We start from the raw sequence: 19588 nt of genomic DNA, 5'->3' as shown, positions 1-19588 counted from the left end.
ATTCTGGAGAAAGTTCCGTGTGCACTTGAGAAGAATGAGTATTCTGTTGTTTTAGGGTGGAATGTTCTGTATATATCTATGAGGTCCATCTGGTCAAATGTGTCATTCAATGCTCTTGTTTCTTTATTGATTTTCTGCTTCGATAATCTGTCTAATTCTGAGAGAGGCATGTTAAGATCTCCTACAATTAGTGTATTCATCTCAGTATGACTCTTTATCTTGATTAACAGTTTTCTTAAGTAATTGGCTACTCCCATATTGGTAGCATAGATATTTACAATTGTTAGATCATCTTGGTGGATAGTCCCTTTAAGGATTATGTAGTGTCCTTCTGTATCTCTGACTACAGTCTTTAGTTTGAAGTCTAATTTATCTGATATGAGAACCGTTACCCCAGCCTTCTTTTGAGCCCCATTGGCATGAAAGATGCTTCTCCATCCCTTCACTTTCAGTCTTTGTGTATCTTTAGGTTCAAAATGGGTCTTTTGTAGACAACATATGGATGGGTCCTGTCGTTTTATCCAATCTACAATCCTGTGCCGTTTTATGGGTGCATTTAGGCCATTCACATTGAGAGTGATTATTGATAGATACGTTTTTATTGACATCGAGTTACCTTTGAAGTCTTTATTTCTGTTGACTGTCTCTATATTTCTGTTCAATGCTATTCTTGGGATTTTTTTCTCTTTTATAGAGCCCCCCTTAATATTTCCTCAGTGTCGGCTTGGTGGTTGCATAGTCTTTTAAGCCTTGCCGGTCTTGAAAACTCTTTATCTCTCCATTCATTTTGAATGTCAGTCTTGCTGGATAAAGTATTCTTGGCTGCATGATCTTCTCATTTAGTGCCCTGAATATATCTTGCCAGCCTCTTCTGGCTTGCCAGGTCTTTGTGGACAGGTCTGACATTATTCTGATGGGCTTCCCTCTTTAAGTAAGGACCCTCTTTGCCCTGGCAGCTTTCAAGAGATTATACCTACAATTATAATTCCTCAATTTGACTATCAGGTGTTGTGATTTTTTTTTGGAATGTAGAATCTTGGGTGGAGACCGTTCAGCCTCTAGTACATGAACGCTGGTTCCATTCGTGAGATTGGGAAAATTTTCATGAAGGACTTGTTCCACTATATCTTCTAGACTTCTTTCTTTCTCCTCCCCTTCAGGGATTCCAATAATTCTGACGTTGGAACGCTTCATGGCATCATTTATTTCCCTGATTCTGTTTTTGTGGTTTCTAAGCTGTTTGTTCCAGGCTTCCTCCTGATCCTTTCTCTCTATCTGTTTGTCTTCCAGATCACTAATTCTATCTTCTGTCTCAGTTACCCTAGCTTTGAGAGAGTTTAGATTAGATTGGAACTCATTGAGGGCATTGTAAACCTACTCCCTGGTAGCTTTAAGCTCCGCCCTAACATTGTGAACCTCCTGTCTGGTCACTTTCAGTTCAGCCCTAATCAATTCTGTTTGGTCATCCATGGCTTTCTCCAACCTAGCTATTGCCTGGATAATTGTTAGCCTGAATTCCCTTTCCAACATATTGTCTATGTTGATAGCCATTAGCTCTGTTGCAGAAGGTCCATCCTCTGTATTTTTCTTCTGTTGGGCATTCCTCCTCCTAGTCCTTTTGGTGGGAGATGACTGAACAGATGTAGCTGGATGTATGAACTGTGGTGCAGTCAAGGTGCACCTTGGAACACTTCTGAGCAATCAGGATTCCCCACCCAAACGAGAGACAAAAGAAAATAAAAAGAAAAAGAAAAAAAAGAAAAGAATAAAAAAAAAGAGAGAGAGAGAGAGAGAGACAGGAAAGAAAGGGAAGATGAAAAAGAAGGTTCAGCCCAGATGGACCCCAAGGTAAGATATATAAAGTAGACAAACAAAAAGAGATAAAAAGACTGATACAAGTATATGACAAGAGAAAAAAATATATACATATGCAAATAAAGAAAGAACCTCATCAAAAAGTACCACAAGTACAAAATTTATATGCTATGAGGACAAACACAAAAAACACAGAAACACTGGTGGAAGAAGATTGGAGAGTTCTTATAAATTCTCAGTGTGTGCGAGATGTATCCTGGATTGATCTTGATATCTTTGTAAAAGGACTCAACTTTCCTAAGATAAAGGGTAGTATTGATTGGGGAAAGGGGATTACTTTGAAGTTTAACTCTATATGAATATTAGAGGATAAAAATAAAAGGAATAAACTAGACTAAACTAAACTAAAATTTAAAAAAAGGAATTCAAAAAATAAAAATGCAAAAGAAAAACATAGTTATATGTATCAAAAAGTTCAGGTTAGAAAGGTATTATGGAATTTGATGTACTGTACAACTTGCTGTGATGGTAAATAGGTTAAAAAAATTACCTATGTGTGAAAAAAAAAAAAATAGCCGGAATAGTGGGAACAAGTGACAAATACAAGTTTTCCTATGAAGTAGTGGTTGTTCTCTTGTAGTCTTTTTTTATCTTTCTTGGTTTGTTTTCTGGGGGAGGGGCCTGTCACGTGGGTTGTCAGTCAATGATGTTTCCTGAGTTAAGTCCTCCTGCCCCCCTCAAGGGGGTGGACTCTCAGGAAACTTCTTTTTTTCAGGCTTTTGTTCTCTGGCGGTTTTTATGCTTGTTCACTTTTTTTTCCTCTCCCCTTGACCGCCTTTGATGGTTTTTGTAGTTTTAGAGGAAAACAAACCGCACCCTGATCTCCCTCTCAGAGAGAAGTCTCAGTCTGGGTGCAGAGCCTAAATAAGTTCCCCCTTGGCTGCTGGCAGAGCAGGTTCCAAGTTGCAGACCCTGGAGGTGCAGGATCTTTTGCTTGTACCCAAAGCCAAGGCAGTGGCTGCTGTCTGGGAGCTCCGGACCGCCAGAGAGGTTCCAAGTAGCGATTGCACACTGAGATTTTGCTTCTGGCACGGGCTAGGAGTGCCCGGCTTGCGCACACCTCTTTCAGAGGCGGCAGGCATCTCAGGCACTGAGAACTGGGCGCTGGTTCATAAGCATCAGGCTGGGCTTTTGCGCACCTCTGTCAGGGGAGAGTTTGGGGTGCATGGCTTAGGCTTTGAAACAATGGCATGGGTCAAAGAGTGCCAGCCGGGCCTTTGTAACTCTGGGGAGCAGGAGGGACATGCGTGCATATCTCAAGCTTTGTGGTAGGGCTTGTGCGTTCTGCCCACTGGCGTGGCTCCAATCCCCTCACAGGAGCTAGAACCCACGCATTCTCGGGCGCGCTGGTGGCTTAGGGACCAAGAGCTGCTTTCTCCGCCGCACACTCTCTGCCTCAGTGCCGGGGAGGCTGTACTGGGACCGGGGACTTAAGCCCCTCTCCCTAGCCACCCTGATTCCCACAATTTCCCCCCCCCCATAATCCTTTGCTCTTTTGGAATGCTTTCAACCAGTCTCCAAGTTAATGTTGGTCCCCAGACGCAGGGCACTCTCGCTCGTATTGGGGTATTACTTTCCAACTGGTCACCTCTGGTGGCTCCCTCCCTCTTTTGTTTATCTTCTGATATCAGTCTGCTGTTCCCATTCCGCTTTACCTGCCCACTGGCGTCTTCTGCCCCTGTAGAGATCCAGACGTGTATAATTCTGATCTCAGGCTGATTTCATGGGTGATCGGAGTTCTTTGGTAGGTAATCAGCTCACTTTGGGGTACCGGCTGAAAAGGTGCCTCCTCCTACTCCCCTGCCATCTTGTTCCCCCCCCTGAAATTGAATTTAAATTAAAAAAAATTTAAAAAGTCAATTGCTTTTGTATATACCAGCAATGTACAAGTTGAATTTGAAGTTAAAAACACAAGACCACTTACATTAGCAGACAAAAAAAAAAAATTAATACTTAGGGGCAGATCTAATGAAATATGCACAAGATCTATGTGAGAAAAAGTATAAAATTCTGATGAAAGATAACAAGCAAGGTAAGATGTGAAGTGGAAAGTCCATAATCTTGGGTAAGAACACTCAATACTGTTAAGAGGTCAGTTCTTCCCAAACTGATTGACAGACTCAAAGCAATCCCAATCAAAATGCCAGGAAGTTATTTTGTGGATACCAACATGTTGACTGTAAAATCTGGATGGAAAACTGGAAAACCAAGAGTCCCAGAGTAGTCAACAAAATATTAAAGGGGGAAAAAAAAAGGAAATTGAGGACTGCCACCACCCAATCTCAAGACTTACTATTAAAGCTATGGCGATTAAGACAGAAGGTGGTTGGCAAAAGAGACAGGTGTTTGGAACAGAGTGGAGAGCCCAAAAAAATATCCACACACACAGGCAAAGGCAACTCAATGGCAAGGACAGTCTCAACAAATGGAACCACAAAACCACAATGGGACATCGATAAGAAAAAACAATGGGACATCAATAAGAAAAAAAAAAAACAAAATAAAAGAATAAAAACAAACTTTTCACACCTTTCACAAAACCTAAATGTAAAATGCATAACTTCTTAAAGATGACATAAGAAAAAATGTAGACATCCTTGGATTTGGCAATGATTTTTTAGATATAAAACCAAAAGCATGATCTACGAAAGAAAAACTGATGAGGGACTTTGTTAAAATTAAACTTCTCTGTAAATGACACTGTTAAGAGAATGAAAAGACCAGTCACAGAGTAGAGAAAATATCTGCAAAACACATCCATGGTAAAGGACTTAAAATGAAAAATATCATATAAGGATGTCTTAGTAGCAATAAGAAATCAAACCTAATTTAAAAATGTGAAAAGAGCAGTGGCTGGGAGGTTCAGTCGGTTAAGCGTCTGCCTGGGATTGAACCCCACACTGGGCCCCCTGCCCAGGGAGAAGCCTGCTTTTCCCTCTCCCACTGCCTGCTGCTACCTCTCCGTGTGCTTTTGCTGTTAATAAATAAATAGAATCTTAAAAAAAAAAAAGGATCTGAAAAGATTCTCAACATTGTATGTCATTAGGAAAATGCAAATTTAAACAAGGTACTATTACATATCACGTAGAATATAAAAAATCCAAAGCACTAGTAATACCAAATGCTAGCAAGGATGTGGGACAACTGAACTCTCATTCACTGTTGGGTCAGAATGCAAAATGGGAGACACTGTGTGAGACAGCTTGGCAGTTTCTCACAGAACTAAACACACTCTCATTATAAAATCAGTAATTGTACTCCTTTATATTTACCCAAAAGAGCTTAAAACTAGTGTCCACACAAAAACCTGCACACGGATGTTTACAGCAGCTTTATTCTCTGAAGTGCCAAAACTTGGAGGCAATCCAAATCTCTTTCAGTAGGTGAACAGGTATACTGTGCCACACCCACACAATGGATTATTTGGCAATTAAAAAGATCAATTATTAAGCCACAAGACTTGGAAGAACCTTAAATGCATATTGCTAAGTGAAAGACCAGTCTGAAATGCTAAATACTATATGCTTCCAACTCTATGGCATTCTGGAAAAGGTAAAAATTAACCAACATTTTTATTTTTTATTTATTTTTTAGGTCATCTCTATACCCAATGCCGTGGCTGGAGCTCACAACCCCAAGATCAAGAGTCAGATGCCCTAGCGACTGAGCCATCCAGGTGCCTCTGAAAAGGTAAAACTCTAGACAGTAAAAAGATCCCGGGCTGAGGAGTGAGGGAGGAGGGTGCAGACAGAGGAGAAGAAACAAATAGATGAGGTACAGGGGTTTTCAAGGCAATGAAACTAGGCTGTAAAATACCAACAGTAAGTAAATAATATTATACATTTGTCAAAACCCACAGAACTATAGAAAGAGGAGTGAACCCTAATATAAACCATGGACTTTAGTTAATACTGTATCAATGCTGGTTCATCAGTTGTAACACATGTACTACATCAGTTCAAGGTATTAATAATAGGAGATATTGAGAAAAATAGCTTCTCTTTGTACTTGGGGGGTATTTCCTATCTGAACCCAGGTAAATTACAAATCCCCCAAAAGGCCAGAAGTTGGGAGATCATAAGACATGTTGGAACACAGGAAAAGAAATGAGCAAACCAGACAAGCTACAGGCAATTAAGAACCATTAACCATTAGAGAAGCAGTGACATCACTCAAAATCAAAACCAAGTAGAGTTTAAAAGTTTAGCTACTTTACCAGCTAGCTGCAATCAGGGATGGCAAACAAAGACTAATTCGAAGTAACCTGGGAATTAATCATTTAAAACTTACCAAAAATCCAAAATTAGTAGCTTTAATGCTATAAAAATAACGTGGAATTTGGAAAGATTGAAATTCTCTAAGCCGCCAAGAAGTAAAACACTCCTTCCCAGATACATGGACTCATAAAATCACTATATACTATCTCCATGAGAAGCAGAATCCCCCAGAACCGTTACTCTGTAATGATGAGAAGTACTAAGAGGGCACATGAAATTTATAATCTCTGCCCTGAAACACATCCCGCTTCATTGAGACAAAAAACCAAAATAGTTAAGCACTAATCTGCACACTACATAGGGGTTGAAAGACATAGAGAGTTTGTGTGAGCTCACGTATGTGTGTGCTTTCAACCATTCTTGAAAACAATGGACAACAGAGATGAATAAATTCCCCTGTACATTCCATAAATATTCCTTAAATATTTATTATGCAACTCTGGCTCTGCTCTAAGACCTGGGGACACAGTCATGAAAAGAAAAGACAAGGTCTCTGCTTTTAAGAAGCATATATTCTAATGCAGAAATGAGAAAATAAACATGTAAACAAACAAACAAACATGATATTAATGAACAGTGATCAAATAGTGATTAATGAATAGTGATCACAGCTAAAATGAAAAGAGGACACTATAAAGGTTTGAATGACAAACGGGATGTAATTTAACTTGGAAGAACCAGGAAATACACTTACAGAACAATGAGTTGAGATCCAAATGACACAAAGGAGCTAGCCACAGGAAGTGTGGGAAAAGTGTTCCCGCCCAATGTATCAGCATGTGTACAAAAATGTCCTTGGAGCTCTTCCCTCCAGCCCCTGCTCTCAAATTTCTGACCCAGCTAGGTGGGGACATAATCTAGGACTTGTGTCTCCCAAAACTCATTCTGAATCTTTGGTGACTAAATTATTCAAGCTTGAAAAATTAAAAACATATGCTATCAAGATCTTCCCACCATCTACAGAGAGATCATCTTAAAAGCATCATGAAATAGTAACACTGAAATTCTAAGGAACTTCTGTTCTAACATTTTAATCAATTTTATATCAAACTCCTTTGTTGAATTTATATACCTGTTTGACATATTTATGAAGAGACAAAAAAAAACCCCTACATTCCTTAAATGTATTCATCCATCTTACAAATATTTGAGTACCCAATTACACTCTGTTTCAGCTGATTTCTTCTCTTTATCTCTTTTTTCCCCTCAATTTAACACCAATCATAATCTATGTAGGCTTTTAGTTTGCTTTCCAAACTTAATTACTTGAGCTATTAAAGGAATTATCTAGTGCTAGAGTTCTCAACACTGGTCACACATTAGAATCACTTAAGCAACTTTTTTTTTAAGATTTTATTTATTTATTTGACACAGAGAGAGAGAGATTACAAGTAGGCAGAGAGGGAGGAAATCATGCTTCCTGATGAGCACAGAGCCCCATGCAGGGCTCAATCCCAGAACCCTGAGACCATGACCTGAGCTGAAGGCAGAAGCTTAACCCTTTGAGCCACTAAGGCACCCCCTCACCTGAGGAACTGAGACTCCTGGGTCATTAGAAGGATAGAAATACATTTTTACCTCTAGAAGCACAAGGCCAGCAGAAAGGGAAGCAATGACTGCCCTTGGTTTGAAGGGACAGCTAAGGGAAAATCAGGACTCCTCAGGGGGAAGTCAAAGCTCAGGTAGTTCTCTGTCCAGGAACGTTCGATCCCATGAGGCTTTTCCCGGTTACCTCCTGCTTCAGCTCAGGGTCTTTTTTCCAAGCTCCCATCTAAGACTGGGTTCATTTTTGTCACATACTTGGTCTGTACCATAACTTGCCCTTTTCCTTACAATCTGGGAAAATCAAACCAGAGATGGTGATGGAGACAAAGTAGAAGCCAGTTTCAAAACTTCTCGGGGTTAGACCTGCTAACTCTCTCCTTTCAGATGTGCTGAAATAAGATCGAAGAGTCCTTCCATGGCAAAGACACTACCTATTTTATATGCAGGATGTTCTGCATTGATGATCCAGTGGGAACATGTGACATATACACGTCCATTCGACTCTGGAGGGAAAGAAAACATATTATAGCAGAAATCACCCAGGGAAAGGAACGATACCTCGCAGAAGCAGAGAACGAGTGTTCTAAGAGTAGCAAACCAAGATGGGGTTTGAGAAATGACGAGGCTAAATCACGTAGGTAAAGAAGAGCTCATGTCAGGCACCTGACTATGAGTAAAAGCATGGGTTGCTTTAGCGCAATTCTGCACTAGCTCCAGGGTAATTTGCGAGTGGGGTTTCGGGACTTGGAGGGGTGTTGTGCGCATGTGCGTGGGTGTGCATGGTCCCTGACGAGCACATCCCACCACCTTAGCATTGGAACTTAACTCTGTTAATTATAAGCTTGGTGACTTTGGACAACTTGTGGGTTTCTGTATTTTCACCTATTAAATGAAGATACAAAAATCATACTGTGCCAGGCTTTTTTGAGGCTAAAATAAAATATTGCAGAAGAAAAGCTAAATATAATCACTTCAGATGCACTGTGCTTTGGTCTTTGTAAACATTATAGAGATGAAAATTATAGAGATATACTAGTAATGGGAATCCTATGTCTTAGAACTCTTCAGAAGGAAAGTAATCTATTGAAAATATTTATTGTTGAATAAGCAAACTTTGAACAATGGTCCTTCTCTTATTTTGGTTTGGTTCAAGTTCGCCTCTTGAATAGGAGTAGGATGGGCTGGCGAGAATGGTCACTTGGGGGCTGGCTTTACTGTATTAGCCTTGCTGGCCGTCATATGCAATGGGACAGAACTAGCCATCCAACCACAGTACCCCGCAGATGTACACACTTCCTCCTTGAATTCTCCATAACAGAAAACAAAGAGTTGATGAAGCAGCCTTGCCCATCTTTTGAGGGAGAAGACTTCTATCTCTGTTCCATTTTGTCTTGTGCTTTCCAAGTTAAGTGGGGAGTTTTAACTGAGGCCAAAGTCACCCATCAAAGGAAGGCACATAGGAAATAAGCTGTATACTTATATGGACTTCTCTTCTTTTCTGTGATTTTTTTTTAATGCAGGGTATCATTTCTAAAATCACATTAACTATAGTAATGGTGGCTGATAGGGAATGTGCAAAACTCATGATGGACATCTGTTTTCCTAATATGACCATGGATGGAAGGATGAACCCACATACTCTCCCCCCCTCCCCAGTTCTCATAATCATGCACCATTGAATACTCAATCTAGGCATAGCAAATCTCTGCCTTTACAGTTTAGAGAACCACATTTGTTTATGCAGCGTGATAGATCCACCAAAGTGAGTCTAAAAAAGCTAGAATCTCTTAAAGCATCAAATGGCCCCATAATCATTGTACATACCAAATTCATATTTTTCTTGTCGTATCCAGCCTGTAAGGACATAAATTCACTACATATCACCCATAATATTTTATTGTTGCAGATTTTGAGAGTGGGTTCCTTTCCTGTCTTTAGAAATACACCTTTGGTACCAAAAATACCCTGTGAAAATAAACAATAATTATCCTTTCAAGAACTCATTTCTGGCTTCTTGACATTCCCTTCATCCCAGGAATAAGGATTCTTAGAGATCTATTTCCATTTGTATTTGGTGTTTCTGCTAAGGAGACTAAGTCACTTGGGAAAAGGAACTACTTATGAATCCATCTCTATCCAGGGAAGATCAACAAATATCATTTAAAAAGAGATTGCAGTCAGGCTCTTCAACTCCAAATTCACTTCTCCATGGTGGAGCTCCCCTATCCCGTCCAATCAGTGATTGCCTGTGTTTCTCATTTCTCATTAACTGGAAAGAGAGCCAGAACATTTTCTCCTTAAGGCTAGACATTGCCTTGACTAGGAAGGAAAAGCAGGGTTTCCCCTACTACCTACCCATGGGCACACTGTATTTTTAGCAGTGTCCCAGTGGAGCCAGCTCTTGGACTGGAAAGTAGAGTATGGTGTTCATACTGAGGGAAGAGGACCACTGGACAGAAAATACTTGAAATCACGGGATGCAGTAGAGTTAAAACCTGTAGGGTTTGAGAGAGTAAGCTTGTGAGCGGGGCACCCAGTTGGAAAGACTGGAGTTTCTGGCCACAGACATGAAGTGGTTGGAGGTATCAGGGAATGGCACTGAAAGGGGCAAGAAATCTGACAGTCAATTATAGGAAACTGAGATAAGCCTCAGACCCTACCTATGCCCACAAAGCCATATATTATAAAAATGATATAGAGACAGATGTATCTGCCTCCCAATGTAATGTAACTATTTTGTCTGCTCAACTCTACCCAAATGTAGAAAACATCCCAAACTAATGTTAGTCACATTTTGGCAACAGAACCATCAACCCCACAAAAGGGAACTTGCATCATCTGAGCTTATAGTAAACAAAACAATAAACTATGCAACCAATCATTAGGTTCTATGGAAATTCATCCTTGTGTTCACCCACAAATAATTTTTTTTTTCCCATTCTCACTCCTTCACCTTAAGCCCGGGCCTCATTTTACGTGTGAATTACTGTGAAGCCCTTATCAGTCTACTTGATTTCATTTTGGCCCATGTCCATTTTAGCTGACACCCCAAATTGAAGGGGCAATTTTGCCAAAATACTATGTTTATCATGGCAATGACCTTTTTAGGAAAAGAAAAAGCAAACAGAAAAAAATATATAAAAGACTTCTGATGGATAAAGTCCCAAATTCACAATTGGCAACCAAACTACATCGTCAACCTTGGAAAATAACCAATAAATTCTGAACAAATAATTGAGCTGTTAGACATTTAGATTTTGGAATCGTAGCCTTGGTAAATTAAAGCAAACCCCCCTACAGGAAGGGGTTGTAGTATTCAGGCTCATCTAATATTAAAGTCAGAAATGTCAGGGATTATCGGGAACTTGAAAAATGTCTTTCATTTGGGCATTGTGAATTTACTGACCTGCCCAGTGGAATAAGAATGGAACAAGAAAACTTGAGTGGCTGTTTAGCTACACTGTGCTCACTTCATCTCGAAATTCTGACAATCCAGATCTGTTCATAGATCTGAGTATAGTAAGTTATGTATGGGAATCGTAGACATGTACATGGGTACACACACACACACATACACACTCACACACACACACAGCACATGGTCACAGAGTCTGGTTTCTACAGATTTCATGTAAATTTCCTACTTTCCCACTATTGCTTTATAATAGACTTTAAAGTAGTAAGGATCTACGATCCAAAATGGGATCCTCAGAGACATTTTGGCAACAATGAGGAGCCTACCTTGATTATGGAATTTGGAAGTAGAAAAAAAACTGGTAAAAATGCCCATGGGGTATTTGAATGAGACCACAGGACCCAAGGCAAAATTCATTTTGATTCTTTGTGCCAGTTCAGGCATGGTGGAAAAGGCTACAAACCCTAAGAGAACAGGAGACAAGACTATCTTGTAAACATTGGAAAATACTGAGGCAGCGTTTCTACTAACAAAAGTGGGATTCTGCTTTGACACTTTTTCCTTCTGTTGCAATAATCCCATGGGTGAACTGAGAAACTCTTCTGAGTTTCTGTGAAGATAATATGCCCTTAGTCTTGTTTGCTCTCATGTCCACTTTTCTTGTATTCTAGACAATTCAATTTCTCTGGGGAGAGTGAGGGATAAACTGAGTGAGCCTCCACTGCCAAGGAGTCTCGGGGACAGCTTCACCCCCCAGTGTGGGCTAAGCACTGGCAATGCTGTCATTTTACCCCAACCCTGAGATGCCAGGATGAGTCACAGAGCTTCCAGAAGTAAACAGTCGGTTCACGGGAGGGAAACACATCAGTTCTTGATGCGGTATTATCCAGTGATCCCGCAGTTGCTTTTTTCTCACAGTGCAGAGATGTCATCCCTTCCAGGGCTTTACTGGGTGCTGACCGACCTCTAGAATGTTCCCTGATTTCTCTTAGTCCCCTGTGGTCCTGGTAAGGACCAGCCATCTCTATCCGCTCTGACTTTTCAGCAACAGCATAGCAAGCATTTCAAGCCCCATGAAGATAAGGGTGGAGAGCAGCACTGCATGGGCAAGTATGTGGTCTATCTGTGTATTTTGGTTCTCTGAGATGCCTTTCTGGGCCCCCCACTGTGTGTAAGCGTGTGTGTGTGTGTGTGTGTGTGTGTGCATGTGCACACACACGCTTGCTTTTTTTTTTTTTCCCCTCCCTGAAAGTCTTATTGAAACACTAAAACCATCTTGGCCAGAAAAAGAACTGACTTTGTATTAATTGGCTGAGCAATTGATACAAAGATTGAACCTTGTATACTGGTCTAACACTTCCTGTAGAAGATCTCTTGAAGTATATGGAGGTGAGTTGTTCTGTGCTCACACTGACCAGCAGTGTGAGTCGGAGACTGGGTTGCTAAATGTCTTGTGAAGAGTGGATCCTTCCCACATAACAAAAATTGCTCTGCCCCAAATGCAGAAGATGCCCACTGAAAAATTCATGCCCTACATACAAGGCAGAGCAATGCTGATCATATATTTTCTGTTTTCTTTGCAGATCAGATGTAAGAGCACATTTGCATCCTGCCCACTTTCTAGACCCTATTCAAGCCATTCCTTCTCCATCTGGTTCCTCCACATGCCCAAACACCCTCACTGGGGGTGGAAGGGGGTGTTCAGATGGACCTAATTTGAATCTGTGTCCTTAAAATTGGAAGCTTTAGTGGAAGATCACTAACAAATTCACAATATTCATATAATGATTCCTCTAAATTTTTATTGGAGCTGGATTTTTTATTTTCTCTGAAAAGATCTAGGAAATCATTAGGAAGTACATTTTCAAAGAGAAGGATCTTGGACTTCTAAACATTTTCTACATAGTACTTACATTAAATTGCTAGTCCATAAATACTAAATTGCATGTTAAATAGATAAACCCAGTTTATATATGCTTTTGTGTATCAACTAAAAAAAAAAAAAAAAAGTGACCATAGGGACGCCTGAGTTGGTTAATGTCTGCTTTGGCTCAGGTCCTGATCCTGGAGTCCCAGGATTAAGCCCCGCATTGGGCTTCCGGCTCAGCCGGGAGTCTTCTCCCTCTCTCTCTGCCCCGCCCCTTCTCATGTGTTCTCTCTCTCTCTAATAAATAAATAAATTCATTTTTTAAAAAAGTGATCGTATTATTTTCAATTCATTTAAATGTAAGTATAACCTCACTCTTTTACTATTTTTTAAAATCCCAAATGGGTTGTGAGGAAGATATGATCAACACGTACTTATTTTTCAGGGATATTTCATGTCATTAGGCCTTACTAGTTTTGTGCAGAAGGGACCTAGAAACTTACTCTTTGGAAATATGTTAGATTTGGGGCACATGGAAATTCTACCACCATTACAAAAGTGCTGTTGTAACCAGAAATGGAGGAAGGATTTGCTTGACACACAGTTTCTGAAATTCAAGAAAGGTGAACGCCTGCGAGGCCTTGACCCTTGTAAAACATTGACCTTTGTAAACCTATCTATGGTAGTGCCAAGGGAGTGCCCGATGAAATACATCTTCTGTTGACTGGTTTTATTTGCAATTAAGTCTACTATTGCTGAGAGATCTTATTTGGCCATTTCATCAAAACTGCAAAATGAAACAGGGGCTCGTAAGTACTTGCCACCAAGTTGAACATTCAGAGCACCCGCTCACCTATTTTTCATGCCCAGAATGCTGGTGGGCACTTCATTCTTCATCCAATTACACGTGGGCTAGAGTAGCTTCCGTTTGATGCATTTCTGTGTGTTACTGTCTAATAGCAGGACTGATTTCAGCCTTGTGTGTATGGTCTGAAGGCCTGTCCTCCCCTTCCTCCTCCCATCCCCTCCCCCTTCCCCTGCTCGGCCCGCCTCTTCTTCAAACAGCCACAGAGCCCTTCCAGACCTTCAGGCTACAGAACACTCAGCTTTGGAAGCAGAACTGGAGGCAGATCATGACTCTGGCTGAAAAACTCTTGATACATTACTTAAACCCTCTGAGCTTCAGTTTGCTCATCTGTGAAATGATCATCATGCCCATTTGGGAGCAGGCCTGCTCAAGGGACTGGATGACAGGCAAGGCATGACTCAGGTGCACCTGCTGTTGATGTTTCTTCCTGTATCAGAGACATGTTCCATATCTACCAAAATGCCACAGCACCAGTTCAGCTGGCATTCACGCAGGAGAACAAAAAGACCTTCAAAATACTCAGTAGCTATAGGTAGCCTATGAGCTCAAGGGTTGCTTATCAAAAGGACATGTAAGGAAATCTGTAAACTGACATTCCCAAGTATAAGAAAATTCTTGTGATGTCTTACAGCAAACAAGTTCCAAGCTCCCTGACAAGGAGAAATATTTCCTGATGTTTGTTCCTGCCCAAAGGCTCTGACCCTAACAATTTATTCTACCCTTCCTTGATTCCCCACCTGCCAGCGGGTGCTGAATATTTCATTAGCATGGTAAGAAAGCACACTCTGTTCTAGCAGTAGGCTTGCAAACCAACAGGGAGCTTAGCCACGAACAGGGAAATATCTTGCAAGAATCAGCCTGTCCTCTGGTGACAGCAGAAATACTTTCAGTAAAACAAGGAGGTAGCATATGAGGAGATTGTTCTCTATGGCCCATCAGCAAGGTTTTAAAAACCTCATATTGGGGTTCTCTTGAAAATGGTATCTACTACAGTTACAACCAGAATTTTTCTAAATAAAATACAGTACTGGCACACCCCATCTCTGTCCAAGAGAAAATACCTGGATTAGCTGCACTAGAATAAATAGACATTTCACGAAGTCAGGCACTTTTCTCACTCTTGAGTACTCAGAGCCTATAACTGTACATACAGGAGACACTCAGCAAACATTGATTGAATGAGTGTGTGTCCTGGTCACAGTAATTCCCTGAGCTGTCTCTTGGGATATATTTATATAGTATAGTATTGGATAAAATTGGATGTTAAAAAACCATCACGTTAAAATGATGTAACTAACTTGTGGGCCAATCAGTGGAAATCTAAATTCCTGCTGTTTCTTTCCTTTGAGATATTAGTAGAAACTACAAGTAACTATGTGCCTTCCAATGTCATGGATTAGTATTAATATCACCCACACTATTATATTCAAATAAATTGTCTCCAATTTTCCACATGATTTTTCTTAGATGAGGCTTACCTAAAGGCCCAGAATTTTTCTTTAGTGATTGACAGTGTTCTGTGTCTTCTTGATCAAGTGTTCCCCCAACTGTTTCCCATCCAGACATCATAACCTGTATCTGCTAGAAAAAACCCAAGGCAGCCATTGGCATAATTCTCCAACCAAAAGGCATTGTCTGCAAATAAGGCATGTTGCAAATACACGACTGGCTGGGATCCTGGAAGGAGGAAGGGAGAAGAGAGAGAGGGGAGAGAAAATAACTTATGATAAAGAGAACATCTCAGAACATGATAGAAACCCCTCCCACATACACACCCCACACCAGAAGAAGCAAAATCCAAGACCAGCATTCACCTTTCCCCTTGTCATTTATTGGTGTAGAGGGGGAGAGTCACGTGTAAGTTTCTCAAGCATGTTTATTATTCCCTAGCATGTGCTGTGCTGATGGATGAACATGCAGGAGCTTGTTATGGCCTCATTATACCTCTACCAAGTAGCTACTACTTTAAGGATCCTCATTTTGCAGCTGCAGAAACTGAGCTTTAAGGTAGTGAAGTACCTTTCCCAAGGAGCCACCTGGTTAACAAGATGCAGAACCAGGACACAAGCCCAGTTCTTTTTCACACCGCAGTGGGTGCTTGGAAACTGTGCTCCCAGCTCTAGGAATTCACATTTGCATATCTCAGGGGTCTGGCAAAGACAGGAAAATGGAATCCCTTGCCTCTTCCAGGGAGGAGGAGGATGGGAGCATAAATGGACAGTGACTGATTTCCTCTCCAAGCTTCTAGCCAAATCCCCAGCCTCTGCCCACCAGAGAGCATTTGAAAACCCCAAATATAATAGAGTCAGCTTAACATACCTCTGATGACTGTCAAATTCTTGAGGGGGAAGGTATTCAGGGAGATGAGGTGAACCAATGCAGAAGGTTCCAAAAGGCACCATAATTTAGTGCGTTAAGAGCACAGGCTATGGAGCTGACTGGGTTTGAGTCCTGGTTCCATCACTCGCTATGTGTGTGTGACTTTGAGCCTGTTACACAGCCTGCTCAGGTTCATCACCTGTAAAATGGTAACTATTCATAGTACTGACCTCTTAGGGATGCTGAGAGGTTTCTCAGATATAAATTAATGTAAAATTTTTAGAATAATACACTTAACCCATGGTTCTTAACTCCAAACCTTCCCCAAATTCTTCATCCTTGGAAAGGAGAAAAATGCCCTCCTTTTATGCTTCCCAGCCTCCTTCCTCCAAGCCTGGTGTTGCCAGATTTAGAAAAAAGAAAGAAAGAAAGAAAGAAAGAAAGAAAGAAAGAAAGAAAGAAAGAAAACAAAGATTAACAGGAAGACTTAGGATGGCGTTGATCTGAATTTCAGATACGGGATGAATAATTTTTGGTCAAATACATTCTAAAGAGGAACTTGTCCAAGAAACTGATTTGTTAATGATCACAGAGTCAATTGCGACTTCTGCCACTTGTCTCTTACCCTCACCTTTTTCCCACTCTCAATTTTCATTCTGAATCTCTAGAATTATGCCTTTCTTTTTTGGAGGACAGAAGTCGAATGGCCATTTTAGCCACCTCTGAATATGAATGGCAAGTTCAGTGATGGGGTATAGTATTTGCTCTCCTGTCTTCCCAGATACTCTGCTCCTTCTTCTCTGTTCCTCACTCATCCTGAGCTTTGCAGTGACTTGTCCCTACTTAAAGAGTAATTTCCTCTGCTTTTGCGTGGCTGACTCTTCATGCTAGAATTTAGGCCATATCAACACCATGCTCCTTCCTCCCACAAAACTTGTGTCCCTCTGATCAAAATATAGGAAGAATGTTCCAATTTTCCTACCTGGAAAATGTTTCAGAAGCATCAGGGTCATCTAATTTGATTTTTTAGTCCTGCCAAAGGGGGCCTATTGATTCTAAAGGGGGCAGGAGAGACTTCATGCAACCCAGCCAACCTCTTTGCGAGTGAGGAAATTCCTATCCTGGGATGCAGCAATTTTTCGCATGAGAAATGAGTCATGAACGAAAGAAATGTTGGTTCCACCTTTGCATTCACACCCCCAGCAAGCGTGCCTGTTTGCTGTCAACAAGATCTGTCTTGCCCGTCATATTTTTAGGTTCTTCGCTGTCTTCAGAAAATTGGAAAAGAAGGAGACTCCCTTTAACTGTTTAAAGACTAATCTAAGAATTGAACCAAGTTTAATAAACCAGTCATTCTCTCAGTGGAAAGCCAGTCCTAAGGTGTAGTGATATGCTGTCGCCTTCGCAGGATAGACGCATCTCGTACCTGGGCTCCGGGCATCTCTTCATCCATGGGGATTTCTGTTGACACTGAAGATGTACTCGTCCTGAGTGGTGACCTCATACTCTTCACTGGGGTAGCCATTATAGGTGATGATCTCACTCTGCCCGGTGAAAACACAGACATTAGCTCTACATCTTCTCCAAAAGGTTTTGGAAGGAACTAGAACAAAGTATCTTGTGTGTACTTATTGGGGTGAATTATCTGAAATCTGTAGCCCCAGGTAACTGTAAAATCAATTTACTATGTAAAGTCTTGATTTAAAAAAAATTAGCAGGTTATTAAAAAATGTCTGCTATTGGCAAATTTGGGGGTGGGTAGTTGGGTAGAGATGGTATTTGGTATTGACCCATTTTTCTAACAGAACTATGTTCTCCAGCTAATTCTGGAGACACCTTTTGATTGCGGAGAAGGTGGTCATATATAATATCCAAGGGGCTTAGAATAGAAATTTTTAATATTTTAAAAATATAAATTCAAACAAGGACGTTGCCTATAAATTCTTTTTTGCTTTACATTACTGGAAAGTGTTATTTACTAAGCCAAAAGGGAAGTTCTCCCTAGCTTGACTCTCAGAGAAACCTTACATATCACCTATGTTTTATCTGTTCCCTTATTTGAGACTTTCTGCTCTCACAAGACCATGCATCTGCCTTATCTGATGCCCTTTGGAACTTGGCATGACTTACAATATTCATCCACACTTCAGGATTCTCTTCATTTTCCAAATTAAAGAATCTACCAGCATTTAAAGTTCCACAGATCAAACAACAGGTTGTTGTTAAAACCAGCCACATTGTGGGAATGCCTGACATAAGACATTTAATAATCACAGATTAATTTTATACATCAACATTGCTTAAGAAATGGAAATAGTGCCCTACTGAAAATTGGACGGACATCCTAGGGACACTGAGAAACTGTAGAAGGGAGCAAACAAACATAGTGAGCTAATTCTGAGCGTGGAAATCCATTCTTCGCATGGAAAGTGCTTTGACCCAATCCATTTCTTGCAAGACATTTCATCAAGCACCAAGACTTATTGTTTTGGTTGTCCTTTAATCAAAAGTTTTGAATCATGTTAAGTCTTTGCTTACCTGCAAATTGCCAAGATACCTGGACAGGTGTCCAAGCCACAGAAAAGGGAAAAGGGGCATTATTCTCTACTCTAACCGGCCTCCCACAAAAAAAAAAGAACAGTGAGCAGAGAGGAGGAAGATGGGCTTCCAGGGATGGGATTATTTCTCTTTTGGATACCCAAAGGGGAAGGTTGCACATTTAAATGTATGATCTCTTCCTTGGCAGGGCTTAAATTACGTCTTCCAAGGCAGAACAACCTCATGGCTGTCCAGACTGACCCTCCTATTACACCCTCCCCATCCCCAATGTGACCTGACTTTGAGGTCCAGCCTCACCACAGACAAGATATCTGACCTTGGGCAAGTTATTTTGCAGCTTTGTCTCTTGGTTTCCTTGTGGGTGAAATTAGAATAATAATGTAGCCTACCCTGCAGGGTTTACAGGAAGGATTAAATGACCTACAAAGCAAGAAACAGGTCAGTCCTTTCACTATATGAGCCAGAAAGTAACATCAGAGAGCTGTAACAAATTAATGACCGACTTCTAGAAATTTAGAGCTTTACTTTTGGAGATTTTAAATAGCTTCCCATGCATTTGCTGTCAGGTTGTCTCACATTTAGGTCTTTTATCCATTTTGGGTTTATCTTTGTGTATGGTGTAAGAGAATGGTCGAGTTTCATTCTTCTACATATAGCTGTCCAGTTTTCCCAGCACCATTAATTGAAGAGACTGTCTTTCTTCTACTGTACATTTTTTCCTGTTTTGTCGAAGATTAAATTACCATAGAGTTGACGTCCATATCTGGGCTCTCTACTCTGTTCCACTGGTCTATGTGTCTGTTTTATGCCAGTACCATGCTGTCTTGGTGATCACAGCTTTGTAGTAAAGCTTGAAATCAGGT

The 19588-nt window shown here is 40.7% G+C and overlaps 1 pseudogene across 1 annotated transcript; it reads right to left on the bottom strand.

Moving 5' to 3' along the window:
* Nucleotides 1–8128: 8128 nt before the first annotated feature.
* On the bottom strand, nt 8129–18404 carry LOC309857608 (lipase member N-like; annotated as a pseudogene). The gene is made up of 7 exons: nt 18297–18404; nt 17593–17710; nt 15326–15524; nt 13657–13766; nt 11439–11576; nt 9522–9662; nt 8129–8200 (listed from the first exon to the last, which is right to left on the bottom strand). The product of its transcript is annotated as a lipase member N-like (transcript).
* Between the last annotated feature and the right edge of the window lie 1184 nt (nt 18405–19588).

The sequence above is a fragment of the Mustela nivalis genome (genome assembly GCF_964662115.1).
Source record: "Mustela nivalis genome assembly, contig: HAP1_SCAFFOLD_946, whole genome shotgun sequence".
NCBI lineage: Eukaryota > Metazoa > Chordata > Mammalia > Carnivora > Mustelidae > Mustela > Mustela nivalis.
Note: the sequence above shows the minus strand (reverse complement) of the source record. Positions and strands in the feature narration are given on the sequence as shown.